Source organism: Panthera onca, chromosome B1, assembly GCF_046562875.1.
Source record: "Panthera onca isolate mPanOnc1 chromosome B1, mPanOnc1 haplotype 2, whole genome shotgun sequence".
Taxonomy (NCBI): domain Eukaryota; kingdom Metazoa; phylum Chordata; class Mammalia; order Carnivora; family Felidae; genus Panthera; species Panthera onca.
The window spans coordinates 189,600,935-189,616,801 of NC_138342.1; the positions used below are offsets into that span (position 1 = coordinate 189,600,935).

Here is a 15,867-nt window from a genome sequence, read left to right on the forward strand (position 1 = left end):
AATTAGATCTGTTGAGTTATATATTGTCTGAGCTTCAGTTTTGCTCATCTATAAAATTCGGTTAGTGGTATAGGGGGAATGCAGCGAAAGCTCGAGTCCTTGAATAATGGAAAGACAAATGGTTGACAGTCATGGAGTCAAAAACTTTACCAAACCCCAGGCTAGGTGGTCCCAAGGCAAAGACAAGTGGAATTAACAGAGAATCATATTTTATTTTTATTTTTTAGGTTGATTTATTTAAGTAATCTCTACACCCAAGGTTGCAGTCATACCCATGACCCCGAGATCAAGAGTCTCATGCTTTTCCAACTGAGCCAGCCGGGTGCCCCGAGAATTGCGTTTTAATGACAGAGATGACAGGGTAAATGGAGAAAGGAGATTGATTCTGGAAAAATTGAAAGAACAGCAGAAATACTGGGAACCTCCTGATTCTGAGGGCCTGTTCAAGAATTTAATCTTCAAAATACTTTCCCAACCTCATTTTTAGTGAAGGAAGTTATATTAAAAAGAGTAATATGGAGAACTTGTGCCTCTATGAACCAGAATAAGTCTAGTTTCTACAACACTCAGGGTGACCAGTTGGTCGAGGCAAAGGAATGTGGAGACTCCTGATGTCAGTGACCTAGGGCTACTACAAGTGGCCGTCCTGACCTTAAGAGGATTCTAGGTGAGCCCAGAAGACAAGATATTTTGTCAGACCCAAGTTCAACCATGTGGCCCTCATGGAGTATATAACATACTGTTTGTTGATCAGGCCAGTACCCAAGGAGGAGTCAGCTGTGTGCATGCCTCCGTGCAGGGATTCTCCAACGTCCAGTTTACAGATGAACACAGAAGGGGCCATGGAAGCCTGCAGAGCATGCGTTCCTTTTCTGCTCTTTTCCTGCACAGGTGCCAATGCATTAAAAGTGAGAGCAAAGGGGAAGCCTGTGTTTTGATTAGGTGCCGAGCAATATTTGCACTCTGATTCCTGTCCTAGACTACAGAGAAAGGGATTCTACAAACTTATATTTGGAGAGGGGATTTCTTGTTACTCCCTAAATTCCTAACTTCAGCTCAGCTATCCCATCAGTACAGAGGGGTTTTCTTCACTGAGTCATAAAGATAACCTCCAGGCTGTCTCCAGAGGTAAGAGGAAGTTGCCTTATATTAGCATTTTTAACGTATTTTTAAGAAGTACAATTCATTTAACAAAAATTTAATACAAATCAATTCTTTATGTTTATTGCTATTAATTTTTGCAGAGAAAAAAAAGGTCCCAACCCTCAAAGATTTTATAACTGGGAATCAAACATAAAATTAACTAAGGCTATACACAAAGTACACTTATATTATTGATTTTAATAAAGGAGCACTAACCTTCATGGAGGATCTCCTGTGTTCCCGGTACTGGCATAGAAACTTTCATTTACCCCTCTGATTAGGCTGCCCACCTCAGTGAGAGATACTATCTGCCTTTAACAAAAGAAAGCTCTAGGCTCAGAATGGTTAAGGAACCAGGTCCTCCCACCCAGAGTTTTGATTCAAATTCCAGGAATCGTTCTACTACATCAAACGTGATGATAAATATCACAAGCTTTTATCAAGAATGATCACTGGATTTTGCTGTGTCCAAAAGCACACCATTTCCTTGGCTTCCCTGAACAGCCCCACTCCCAGCTGGACAAGTACAAGGCCTTATAAGTACAACTCGTCTGCATTCCATTGGCATAAATTCCTATCACATAGCCTTTTCCCTTCCCTATTTCCCATCCTCTGGCTTTTAAAGAGGTAGTTGCCCTTCAAGGAATTTTTTTTTTTTTTTTTTTTTTTTTTTTTGCCACTAACAAACAGCAAAGGCCCTTTCTGAAAACTTTGCTGTCCAGTAACACCTCTGTGGAATCATTCAACACATGACAATTTTGTGTGACCATATGTTCCTGTTGGTTTTGTTCTCGGAGTGGTCACAAAGCTAAGTGCAAGGCCAGGAGCGAAAAAGAAGTTAAACTGATGGTATGACTTTCTATCAGCTTTCTCTGCTGTTTTGTGGTGGGTGAGCCCTCACACGTCACATATACGTACACGCCTTTATGTGATATTTATAAGTGCATCTGAGAAGAATGGAAGTTTCACGTTGACCAGTCAAGGTAGACCATGACTTGGCCATTCTAAATGTCACGCAGATAATGCCCAAAAGAGCTCATCCCCAAATCACATGTTGGCTCTCAATTGATCATTTTGTTAACGTTAAGATTAGACAGGAAATGTTGTTTTTAGAGAGTCTGGAATTTTAATAAGTCTAAAGACTCCTGATGGTCTTATTTATTTTGTTTGCAGGGTTCCCCAAAGGAATTTCACAGCGCACTCCACAGCCAGAAGTAAGCATCTTCTTACTTAGCAAAACAAAAGTTGATGGACACAGACAGAGAGTCCCACACTGGTGTATCTGTGGTACAAAGATGTGAGATTGGGAACAAAGAAAGAAGCAGACCACAATGGGTGGCAGCACGTACCGTTAATAAAAGGACCAGCAAGTAGTGCAAAAGTAAGTTTGAGCGGGGAGGTTTTCTGTGCCTTTTGAAATGATGTAAAAAGAACACTGGAATCAGGCCAGAGGGGAGAAACGGTAGCCTCAAGGGGCTTTTGCTGGCTGTAGGACACCAGCCTGGTATCCTAGTATCATTCAAAAGCTGAACTGATTCATCCACACACACGAACATACAAACAGGAACACACACATTTAAAAAAAATGGTTCCTGGAGTGGCAGCGTGTCCTCTTTTAATTCACCCCTAGCTCAATGCCATTTAGTTAGTTTTATTACTCCTTCTAATAAACGGGCTGGGGAGGTTTGCTATAAAAGGGTTTAATGGTGAAGAACCAATATGCAAGGTCCTAGAAATATAACAACACCTGTTACAACAAAGGTCCTTAACAATACGTGCCTGCTTTCTAGAGCTTTGGGGGGAACTCGTTAAACTAAGGGACACAGACATTCGTATGTGGGCTTATGTGCCTCTGAACTTCATTACCAGGTGCTTTGTTACAATGAAAGCAAGTCTCAGACTGAATTTGGCCATAAAATAAACATTTGGAAGCCAGCAGGCATGAAAAAGTTGTACAACCAGTTCTGTAAACTCAGTGAAGTACAGTTCTCTGTCCTACTGGCTCTCAGACAAATTCCTTGCATAACAGACTCGCTTAAGGCAGATGTGACAGCATTCTAACAGCAAGATTTAGCTCCACGTTCAGTCAGAGTCAGGTGAGAGAAACTTCCTACAAAGCTGTGGATACAGATCGGTTTCAAATCCTAAAACAGAGATTGCATTGGGAAGGGCATGCATTATCAACTGTTCTGTTGATACTTGTTTGTTTTGTTTTGGGGTTGTTTGTTGTTGTTGTTTGTTTTGTTTTTAAGTAGGCTCCGTGCCTAGCTCAGAGCTCAACGCGGGGCTTGAACTCATGACCTTGAGATCAAGACCTGAGCTGATATCAAGATTCAGACTCTTAACTGACTGAGCCACCCAGGCGCCCCGATAATACCCTGTTTTAAGTAAGGTCAGGAGTGTCTGATACAGTATTTTCAACAAACTCATGTATCTTGAACATCATTAATGCCACCAATGACCATTACTTCTAAGATCCATTATGCTAAACAACAAAGCCGTTGGTTCTTATGGGGAGTGGAGACAGGGGAAGTGCTTTCTAGCAGCCTCTAGAGCATCTGATACTCCTTCAAATTCCAAAAAACATTCCCCGGAGTGTGTATTCATCCTCTGATAGAGTCTTTCAACATTACCTGCACCTGCACCAGAGACTGATCCCACACTGCCTATGCTGAAGTCCTTTGAGGGTCATTGCAGACGTTATAGCATTTCTGTTAAGACATTTTATTGTTTCTAATCAGAGCCCAGTCAGGGGATGGGGGACCCAGACCTACAACTGGGCTCTGGACTTAAGAGATCCCTCTCTCTCCTGTCTCCGTGATCTGGAGTCTTGGACAGAATCTGCCTGTAGACAAACAGGCCTGTCTCCTCACACCTATGCCTTGGATCAGCCCTATTTCAAAGGTGATGCATTAAGAGCTTAGAGCTTGGTTCCTTCACCGGCTCATCAGTGCAATCTGCCCACGGAAGTGATTTTTTGCCTCAAGTAATTCATTTGAATTCCAACATTTTCTTTCCGAAACTCTTACATGACCTGATGTTTTATGATTTGCTAGGAAAGTGCCACAGTGTCAGCTCTGTTAACACCAGCCAAAAACCCATCATAAATACTACACTCAGTGGCCTTTGGCAAAGACACTCTTCTTGACCAAACTTTAGCCAGGCCCCTCTGAGCCCTCTTTCTCACTGGGCCTCACCAGTGGGCCCTGTCTTTGGCCTTCCTAGACCAGTTGTAGCAAGAATCCTAAGTCACTTTAGTGACTTCCCCCACCCTTGATATCTGACCAGCCTGGTCTGCTGTCAGCAAGAATCCTAAGTCAATTTAGCAAGAATCCCCCACCTGTAATGTCTCCTCTTAGTAATTTTCTTGTCTTTTCTTTCTTTCTCTTTCAGACTCTTTCCTTTTTTCTTTTTCTTCCTTCTTTCTTTCTTTTCTCTTTCCTTTTCTTTCTTTCTTTCTTTCTTTCTTTCTTTCTTTCTTTCTTTCTTCTTTTTCTTCCTTTCTATTTATTTTTGAGAGCGAGAGGGTGCAAGCAATTGAGGGGCAGAGAGACAGAGAGAATCCCATGAGGGACAGAGAGAGAGAGAGGGAGGCAGGCTCACCTGGGGCTTGTGTTTTACCCAGAGCTAGGTTTGGGCTCACCCGAAGTGGGATTCCAACTCACAAAACTGTGAGATCATTACCTGAACTGAAGTTGGACACTCAACCAACTGAGCCCTCCAGGCGCCTCCTGATCCTTTTTCTACAGGAACTTCTCAGTCAGCTGAACCTCCCCTTCATAAATCCCTCCTGACTGTATGTTTCACCGCCACTGTGCTAATGTCTCACTGGCATGATTTTACTCGGGATAATTTGGAACTGTGGTGGCTCCCCGGACTGACTAATCTAAGACCTCTCCCTTCACATCACTTCCATTCCTCCTTCCTCTTTGTACCACTTTTGATCTTCCCTTAGCTCCCTTGAATCCTTTCATGTATCCTCCTTTAAGTCCCCTGCCTCCTTCATCCTTCTGTCCACCTTGACAGACTTTTCCTTTCCTGTTCCAGCCCCTCAGTTCCCACAGTCACTTGAACTTGAGGCCCCCTGTCCCCAGGCAGGGGCTCTCAAGGAATTTAAGGACTCCCAGAAGCAACTACATATCAGGGCAAAAGAAAATCTTAATAAAAGTTTCCTCCACAGATATTGGTGGAAAGCCTTAGCCCTCATATTAAACAGGTAACCTTGGGGGTGAGTGGGTGGCTCAGTAGGTTAAGTGTCTGAGTCTTGATTTCTGCTCAGGTCACGATCTCATGGTTCGTGAGTTCAAGCCCAGCATTGGGCTCTGTGCTTGGGATTCTCTCTCTCCCTCTGTTTCCGCCCCTCCCCTGTTCTCTCTCTCTCTCAAAATAAATAAGTAAACATTAAAAAGAAGTTTTTAAGGGGCGCCTGGGTGGCTCAGTAGGTTGAATGGCCGACTTTGGCTCAGGTCATGATTGCATGGTTTGAGCCCTGCATCGGGCTCTTTGATGACACCTCAGAGCCTGGAGCCTGCTTCAGATTCTGTCTCCCTCTCGCTTTGCCCCTCTCCTGCTTAAGCTCCATCTCTCTCTCTCTCTCTCTCAAAAATAAATAAACATATAAAAATTTTAATAAATTTTTTTTTAAATAAACAGGTAACCTAGGGCAATAGGGAATGATTTCCTTATTTCCAGATTAATTAATTTCCTGAGTGCCCAGGGCTTCAACTTTTCCCCGTATCCTGGAGAAATCACATTCTCTATGTCCTAAATTTTGTGTCATGAGAAAATGCTCACCTGATAACATGTTTGCAGCTGATTATATTTTGGGGTCCATGAATTTTTAAAAATGTTTATGTATTTATTTTGAGAGAAAGAGAGAGAGAGATTGAGAGAGAGAGAGCAAGTGAGCAAGCTGGGGAGGGGCACAGGGAGGGGGAGAGAATCCCAAGCAGACTCCTAGCTGTCAATGCAGAGCCCTAAGTGGGGCTTGAACCCAAGAACCATGAGATCATGACCTGAGCTGAAATTGAGAGTTGGAAGCTTAACCGACTAAGCCTCCCAGATGCCCCAGGGAACATGAATTTTTTTAAATAAAATTTCTACACAAATGATTATTCATTCTTTAAAAATCAGGTAATGGGGCACCTGGGTGGCTCAGTTGGTTAAGCTTCAACTCTTGATTTCAGCTCAGGTCATGATTTTAGGTTCAAGCCCCACTTGGGCTCTATGCTGACAGCAAGGAGTCTGCTTGGGATTCTCTCTCTCTCTCTCTCTCTCTCTCTGCCCCTCCCCATCTCTCTCTCTCAAAATAAATACACTTAAATAAAAAAAGATAAAACTATTTAAAGCTTTAAAACACCTATGCAGAGAATTCATTCTAGAAGAAAATGTGTATTCTAGTTCCAAGATATGGATTCTTACAGTTCTCTAGAAGTCTGATTACATGAACTGCCTTCTCCCTCTGATTTTGTTTTATCTTTAATTACAGCCTCCAACACCCTCTTCATCATTCATTCATTAACAAACATGGCAGAATTAATTATTATTTGATCAATAATTATAATTATTTTAATAAGCATATTGCAAGTGATTATTAAGTAACTAATAATATGATTAAAGTTAATGAAAAATAATTATCTGTAATAATTATAAGCAACCACTTAGTATTTAATAATGAAATAAAAAATTAATTTTTGCCTTCTTTATTCAGGATTCTCTAAAAGGTCTCCCAATAGATATTACTGCTTTGCCAGTTGGCCTTATTTTCTTGGCAACCCATGAAACTAGACTTTTAACCCCGGAAACATTTATCAGACTTGAGAGACACAATGCGGACACAAAGAATGAACGTCTCAGGAGGCTGTGCATGCCAGCTTGGCACGTATGTAATCATTATAAATCATCTCACAGAAATTTCCATGCATTCTCAGTACTAGTTAATAACTAACTTTATATGAGAATTTACAATGGAGTTTTTTGCTAGTGTTAGGTCGTTTGAGCCTCACACGGGATAGGGAGAGCAGACAGGTGAGGAAAGTGAGCTGTAGAGAATGTAAATTGCAGAGGAGACTGAACTCCAATCTTCACCCCGTAAATCCCACATGTTTCCTGCTATTCTGAGGAGTCCGTTTCTATTGCACTGGAGAGTATGGCTTCAAGAAGGAGCAGGGCACAGGGCTTTGCCACACTTTGCCGAATTAGCTGACGAAAGTTCTTCAGGGCGAAGAAGCCAATAGCACACTCAGCCCTCCGTTCACATGAAAGCTTGGATATCCTCAGCCACGGCAGAACTACGTTTCTAATTGAACAGCGAGGGTCCCACATCACGCACATGAGTGTCTAGGACAAATGGCTGGGTTCTGTCACTGGAGGTGATTATCCGGTTTTAGTCCAGAAATTAAAAATGATGTCATGGTCCAACCGGGCACACCCGGTCTTCCACATGGACGGGCTTGCCGGTTGTCAGTTATTGTGAAGGGGTGGGTCCTCAAACGGGTCTTCAGAATTCAGAAAGGGGGCCTCTGGCAGGTAAGACAAAGAATCCTGAGGCTTTTCTGAGCCTGGCTTCTTGGGTCTGAAATTGGAGGAACCAAGAAATGCTTTAAAGGATTCTAGGTGGTAGGAGTTCAGTAAGACCCCAGGGTCTGGAGATCACGGTGGTGTATCTCCTACTTCAGGATATTCGGAATTCTCCGTGCGTTCACAGAGAGCTGCCATCCCGTTCCATTAAGACATTCCAGTTCAACGGTTCCGTGTTGTGTTAGCTGTGTAAAGCGGGGAGGTTGGGTGGGTGAAGAAACAGGGAGGGAGGGTATTAGCAGAAGTGCCATATGCCTATCCTCGTGCCAGGCTGTTAAATAAGGGCGAGGCGATGGTCCCTAAAGCCCGGGCTTGCGGTCAGCAGACCTCAGGGAGCAAACCTGTGGCAGAGGGTCTGCTGCCCTTCTCAGTCAGCATCGGAGAAGACATGGGATTTCCCAAAGCCGGCACTTTCTGGTGGTTCTGTTACTCTTTCGAGGCCAAGCAAGACAGACACGCTGTGCACCCATGTAAACAGAAGGTAACGAGTTCTTCTTTTTCTCATGGCCTCTTTCATGCCCACAGCAGGCCGAATGTTCTAGCCTTATGGGACCCACCTCCCCTCCCCCCCACCATCTTTGATTATCAGGGTCTGAATTTTTAGCCTTTGTTACTGTGGGCTGCACTTTGCAGTGTCTTCAAACACCGGGATACACGACATGAGGTCAATAGGTGCGAAATCTCCAGTCTTTGGTTGTTTTGAAATAATTTCATAGGAAAAATTCTGGAGAACTGACCCCTTAAAAATCACGAGCACGACGTTTCCTGAGAGATCAGGCTTAAATTGTTCTTTGGGGCAGCCTGCTCCCACTTAACGGGGCCCTCACCATTAACCAGATGGAACTGTGCACTGTCCTGGGGGCTCTGTCTTTGCCCCCTTTTGGCGGCACTGATGGAAGACGGTACAAAGAGAGAAGCAACGATTCCTGGCTCCGTAAGGACTTAGAGCAAGTTGCACCGAGACCTGCACTCTTGCCTGGACTGTAAGTGGCTGGGTCTTCCTCCCTCACAGTTGTAGCGTTCTCTGTGCAGTTGTTCCTAAGGGCTGGAAAGCCGATGGCGGCCCTCTGCGAGAAGGACAAGCAGACAGGATCACCACCCCATGCCGGAGGACTGGATGTCACCAGAATGGGCCTTGGCCCGGCACTCCCCAGATCGGATTCCTGGGGTCCGCTGAGTAAGCATGATCCCACCAACTCTAATGCCTGTAGGGACCAGGCAACAATAGAAATTGTTAGCAAGAGACCGGGTGGGATTCTGGCAGATTGGAGAACATGGGTCCCTTGGGAGGGAACAGCCGCTTCCGAGCTGGAGCTGGTTGCTGACCCGCAGTTAGAGGGGCCGAGAGTGTCGCTATGTCTTCTTACCTGAGATGAGATGGAAATCTTGATTGTTTTTTCATGTGAAATATCTCAGCTGGAATACTGATAGCAGTTCAGGTTTTTAAAAACCGCTTTGTAAGTTTATGACATTGAAGTTGAGGGTCTGTTGTCTCAACACTCTGCTGCCATACATCATCTACATATTTGTCCCTGACAACGCTAATAACATTGACCTGTAGGGCTCCAACTCTCCCTCTTCCTTCCTTTCCATCTCCCGGGGCTCAGAATACATGGCTTGCTGAATTCCCCTGAGCATCCTGTGAGGTGGGCAGGGGGGGAGAGGCTTCAACAGCTTTCTGCGGCAAAGCGGGTCCCCAGGGCCCGATGAGGGCACCCCTAGCCCTCACTCCTAGGAGGTGCCCCTCTGGGCATGGGACAAAGCCTCCCACTGCTGCAAGGCAAGCCCTGCTGGGGTGACACAGGACACGTGGAGTCCACTGCATCAGTAACGACACTGTCCGGAGGTCTACAAGAGGAAGTGAAAGGAAAGCCCATCAAAACCCATCCAGAAGAGCAGGGAAATTCCATGTAGCCAGGGTCTACCCACACCACTGGTGGCAGCCGGGCTCCGCAGAGAGCCCCAGCTCTGTAGCTATCTTGCAGGGCCTCTGTGCACGGGCTGCCTTAATGTGCTGATGCGAATGTCAATACCGGCCCCTGTCGTAATCTAAAGGTCAGCAGATGTGTCCTCTGGCATGTGGGGCCTGCAGGGGCGCTAGTACTGGAAACACCTGCAGTGCTGAGGCTGTGCCCATCCAGGTGGCTTCTGTGGGGCCCCGGGCTGGGCTGGAACAGTGTTGGAGAAGCCCTCTGCTGATGGTTGCGGGCCCCGCCAGTGGGCTCTCCTCCCCTGCCCTGCAGGATGAGTGGTGTTAGCCAGCTTTCCCTCCTGTCGTGAGCACGGTGTTCAGGGCAACCACGTGTCCTCTGAGAGGTGATAGAAATAATGAGAACAAGACGACAGGCCCAAAATAGACTTTGCTTTGATCAGACCCCATATGTGCGTCATGCCGTGAAGGGAATGGCCTGGAATCTGGAGCCTCTCCGCTGCCTCCTGTCCCCTTTGGGGAATGGTTTCTCTGGGGAACCTTATTCTTTCAGGATCCTGTCTGCCTGCCGATTCTCCCCGATGGTCTTTATAGCCTGGTGCAATTTGGCTTTAATACACCAGAGAAATATGAATGGGAACAGAAACACAACACAGATGTCCACAGCCTCTTCCCCTGTGTCACAGAACTACGTATGTGCTTTGAGCTAGTGGTTTTGAGGAATGATGAAAAACATGTGGTTTTACCCCAACTTCCAAGAATTAGAGGCAGATTCTAGGAGGGTGGGGACTGCCTGAACTTAAAATTAGTAGCACAACACATCTGGTGACGGGATATTACTGCCCATTAAAAGGACAAAATAGGAGTTGGTCTGTGGGGTAGTGCATATACGTTCCCAGCTTTCCCGGTGAGGCCCAGCCCTGGGGGTGCTGCCTTCCCTTGACGTTGAGGACTGATAAAGAATTCCTCCCATTTCTAATGTTCACAGAGAACAGTGAACCTCCTGGTGGTGAGCCATATCTCCCTGGAATGTATCCTCACTTTGCCAGAGAGAAGTTTCTAGAACTCAGCCTGACCATGCACGTTACTCCCCCGCTTAAATGCACTCTTTGGTTCTCAGACTCAGCAGGTTGTACCAGACCCCTGATGTTCAGGCTCCCGCTTATCTCAGAGGTCCACATATAGTCCATGTTTTCTCTTGCTGTTTGGTTTCGTTCTGTTCCAATTCTCTTTCTCCGCTTGACTAACTCTTACTTCAAGATTCAGGTTATGGGAGATTTCTGGGATGACTGCCCAGCACTGCCCACCCTATCTGAGTTAAGGGCTTGGCACTCGCATAGCCCAACCGCCCATGTGTCTGAACGGTCTTTCTCATTCTCTTGTGTTTTCCATCGCGTTATGCGACCTTCAAGTGTGGGGAAGCACATCTCCTCTTTGTTCTCCTGAGTACAGGTTTTTCTACCAGTAAAAATGTATGGAGCTCTCCTTATGCCTTAGTTGCTATGCTAAGCTCTACGGATGCGGTGGCACCAAACAAACAAAAAACATGCAGGAATAAAGACATGATTGCCCCCCTGTATTAGTTTCCTAGGGCTGCCAGCCCTAGGGTTTCCATCCCTAGGGGTAGCCCACGGGAGAGAATCGTGGCTGGCTTTTGTGACTATTAGCTCAATCTTCACCCACTTCACTTCAAGCTCAACCCACAGACTGGGTGGCTTACGCAACAGAAATGTATTGTCTCACAGGTGTCCGCGGGGAGTAACGTGACTGGCATCAGCCTGCAGGAAGCTCACAGTCTGGGAGGAAAGCCAGACCTGCGAGCCAATCAGTAATACTGAATGACAATGGCCACACTACACACCGGAGCGGGGGCTCGGGGAAGCACAGAAGCCAGTCCTCTGGGAAGTGCTGAGCAAAAAGGGAGCAAGAGTGAGAGAGGGGGCCGGTTGGGAGAAAAGCTGCTGAGTCGATTTGGCTGAAGTCCTTCTGCCTTGAGCAGAGAGGGCCCCCAGGGGAAGTGGCTCTAGATCTTTGTACAAAGGAGTTAAGAGGCTGGGACTGCACCTACCCCGCTGGGTGTACTCTTTGGCTTTTTTTTTTGGTTGAAACGTAGAATTCATGTTTTTGTTGTTGTTCCTGGTGAGGGGATGTGGAAGAAGATTGAGCTAATAGTCACAAAAGCCAGCCAGGATTCTCTCCTGTGGGCTACCCCTAGGGATGGAAACCTGGAGGGATTCTGTTCCCAGGCACAAGGTTGTAAACAAGTGAATAGAATAGAAATAATGGCAGGGGGTGTAAGAGGAGGAGAGAAGGTGACTGGAGAAGATTAGGAGGAAACAGGGGTTGGGACTGATTGCCTGAGGGAGCATATACCTCCCTGTGGAGTCCCAGGAAGGTCACCCCATGAGGAGGTGGGGTGTGACCGGGGGGGGACACAAGAAGTCTGCCTAGGACTGAACACTTAGTGGATTGCACAACCTTCAGAGTGGAATGATGCTTCTTTGTGGCACGGGGGTGGGTGCATTTGCTTTTCCAGTAACCTGTCGGGCTTGGGTGCCAGCCAGAGAAGGGACCATGAGGGCTGACTCCCTGTATGTGGTTAGGAACCCTATTCAGAGTCTTTTTTTCTCACCTGTTGTTTTCCTAAACCTCATATCAGCCCCGTGAGATAGGTGTGACCGGGATTATTGACTCTGCTGCAGGTGAGAAAACAGAGAGGCTAGGCCAGTGGCCAAGGACAACCAGGGGTGATGGAGCTGCTCCTACACCCAGGCTGTCCTCTCCTTGACCTCTTTCCCCCCAGGGGCTCACTCCTATTCCAGTCACGGTCAAGGAGACGGAGTGCCTAATCTTTTTGCAAACCGTGGAAACAGGATTGATTAAACTGTCAATAACTTTCCACTATACCCTAGGAAAACAAAATACAGAGAGCACCAAGTCTAATGTGCGGTTGTACGCAATGGAATACTTAGAAATGGCGGAATGGAGGCCCCCGGGTGGCTCAGTCGGTTAAGTGTCTGACTCTTGGTTTCGGCTCAGGTCATGTGCTCAGTTTCATGAGTTCAAGCCCCGTGTCAGGCTCCGCGCTGGTGACCTGAAGCCCGCTTGGGCTTCTCTGTCTCTCTGCCTCGCTCTCTGCCCCTCCCCGATCCACACGGTCTCTGTCTCTCTCAAAATAAATACATAAACTTAAAAAAAAAACAAAACAGTGGAATGGATGTACACGCGACAGCACGGTTGGATTTTACGAAGGCAGTGCTGAGTGAAAAGGGTAAGAAATGGCAGGAGGTACAGGACGCAGTTGGCTTTAGGTCAATTAAAGATACATGCCTACACCCACAACTTTCTTTAAATGGGCACAAACAAAAATTCATAATCAAACGCATTTCAATGGTTATCTATGGGGAAGTAAGCAGTAAAAGCTAATAAATAACCAAAGGAAAGACCTTGTCTGGACCGATAATGGCAACGTGTCATGAATTCTATATCCTCAACCTCTGTAGCCAGAGATACGAAACCCGCCAACAAATAAACAAAACCAAGACAGACCCCTCAAAAATACCGCAAAGATGTATGAACTGTGAACTTCAGCTTTGCTAAAGCCTTACGCTTTGTTGGCAGTGAGTGAAGGAGGAGGTGGGGGGGACGGGAGGGGGTGGCAGGCAAACCAGTGCCTTTCCTTCTGTGCATACACTTCACAGAACTGTTCCCGGTGTCTCCTCAATGAAATGACTTATAACATCCATCCATCCACCCCTCCCTGCATCCATTCGCCCATCCCAAACATTTATCGAGTGTTCCTAAATGGAAGAGCCTCTGCTTTGCCCTGCAAGGGACAAAGAGGTAAGGAAATCGGATCTTCCCTGGAGAAGTGTTTTATCCGGTTTAAGTATAAGATGTCAGGGACTATGTGAATTTGGATTTTAAAACGTGCCTATACAGAGAGCTTCTAAAAATAGTACTAAAAAATCTCATTTTGGTCCACTTCCCTTAGTTACAATATAGAAGCCGGGGAGAGAGAACTCATACTTGGGATGAGATAAGTCACGTTGCTGATTTTACGATGGAAACCCCAAAGCAACTGAAAATTGTCTGCCTCTAAATGAAAGGTTAACCTTAAAAACAAAACAAAACAAAACTATTCATTGATTTATTTCACTGTGATGCCAGTTAGGGTTCTGAGCATTTTCAGTCAGGTATGAATGTATGAGGAAGGTAACTAGATTATGCCCATCTTTACAGACATAAAACTGAGGGTGACACTGAGTAATTTACTCAAGGTCACACAGTGGTGAAAAAGGGATTTGAGCCCAGGTAATTTCAAATCAAAAGTATTTTTATCCCTTACATCAGGAGGCAGTGACTTTTTTTTTTTTTTTTTTTTTCTATTTAAAGCTAGATAGTAAATACTTTAGGCTTAGGGTCACAAGTCTGTGTTGACTACTCAGCTCTGCTCTTGTACTGCAACTGAATGGGCATGACTGTGGCCAGGATAGTCATGCTGCCTGCATTCTTTCTGGGCGGACTTTCTCACGTCCTCACAGGTATGCTCTCATTAGTGTTCCAACAAGGTCTCCAGGGGGAGTGTCTGCACGCCTCTGGAAAGCTCTCTCTGAAGGCACCAGCTGTTCTGTCCTGGAGCTCAGAATCCCATTGCTCTGCTCCAGGCAGGGGCACTGCTGGCCTCAGAATGCACATTGTATTTAACACATTGCATAGATTGTTTTAAATCAACTCTTTCAGACTACAGACTTAGCTTTTCTTCAAGCCAAGGACAATTTCCCTCCACTTTAACGGTTACTTCTTCTCCATGGACACCTTTTCCTTGTACTGGAAATTCTAACAGAGGATCACAATCCCTTATCTAAAGTATCTTTGTGTTTTTGCTTTGTTTTGTGTGTGTGTGTGTGTGTGTGTGTGTGTGCGCCTTTTGAAAAATAAATTTCCAGGGGCACCTGGGTGGCTCCATTGGTTAAGCGTCTGACTCTTGATTTTGGCTCAGGTCATGATCTCACAGTTCATAGGATTGAGCCCCGAGTTGTGTTCTGTGCTGACAGCATGGAGCCTGCTTGGGATTCTCTCGCTCTCACTCTCACTCTCGCTCTCTCCTTCTCCCTCTGCCCCTCCCCCTTTCATGCCCGCGCGCGCACGCTCTCTCAAAATAAATAAACATTAAATAAATAAATAAATTTCCAGCCAACACATTTATTGGAAAAACATAACCTGAAATGAGGTGAGACTACTTTTAGTTACTAAAAAATACTAGTGTGAGGGGCGCCTGGGTGGCTCAGGTCATGATCTCATGGTTTTGTGGGTTCAAGCCAGCCAGCCAGCCCAGCTGTCGGGCTCCGTGATGTCAGCACAGAGCCTGCCTGGGATTCTCTCTCTCCCTCTCTCTCTGCCTGTCCCCAACTTGTGCTATCTCTGTCTCTCTCTCAAAAAAATACATAGACTTAAAAAAATTAAAAAAAAAATACTAGTGTGTGAATATTCCATATATTTTGGTGCTGAAAATGTTTGATTTCTGAGTACTTCCCATATCCTTCTGGGGATATTATATAGTATGTACTATAACTATATAAATGTATGTAATGTAAAATGTACGTAAGAAATATATGTAATGAACATAAAAACAGAAATACATAGATACGTACAAATATATATAATATTCAGTGTTATTTCTAAAAGCTGAAACAATCTAAATTCCCAAACTTCTTCTGGCTTTGATGTTTTCAGATAAGAGACTGTAAATCCGTAATCATATGTCTACTCTCCTGGATCTACCCTCAAAGCTAGCTTTTTCCTCAGTATTCCTCAGTCTTTGCATTTTTTCTCTAAGTTTTCATCTCTTCCTCAAGCGACTGAGCCACCCAGGGGTCCCTCCACATTTTGAATGAACATTACCATGCTCGATAATAAAAGCCACTGTTTATAGAAAATTGTATTAGTTCCCTCCTGCTGCTGTGATAAATTGCCACAAACTTAGTAGCTTAAAACAACACAATTTTATTATCTTATAGTGGTCCCAGAGGTCAGGTGTGTGTTGTGGGAATAAAATCACGGTGTTGGCCAGGTTAGTTCCCTCTGGAGACTCCAGGGTGAGTCCCTCCCTTTCCTCTTCCAGCTTCTAGAAGCTGTCGGCATTCCTTGGCTTGTGGCCACATGGCTTCAGTCTCTGCCTCCATGGTCACATCACTTTCTGCTACTACTCATTC

General features: G+C 45.4%; 1 long non-coding RNA gene across 1 annotated transcript; it reads left to right on the forward strand.

Annotated features, from left to right (window-relative positions):
• The first annotated feature begins 236 nt into the window (after window positions 1–236).
• Window positions 237–11,016, forward strand: LOC144616093 (uncharacterized). Its single transcript, XR_013554990.2, has 3 exons — window positions 237–1,128; window positions 2,317–2,524; window positions 6,854–11,016. It is a non-coding gene; the product is annotated as an uncharacterized LOC144616093 (long non-coding RNA).
• Window positions 11,017–15,867: the final 4,851 nt, after the last annotated feature.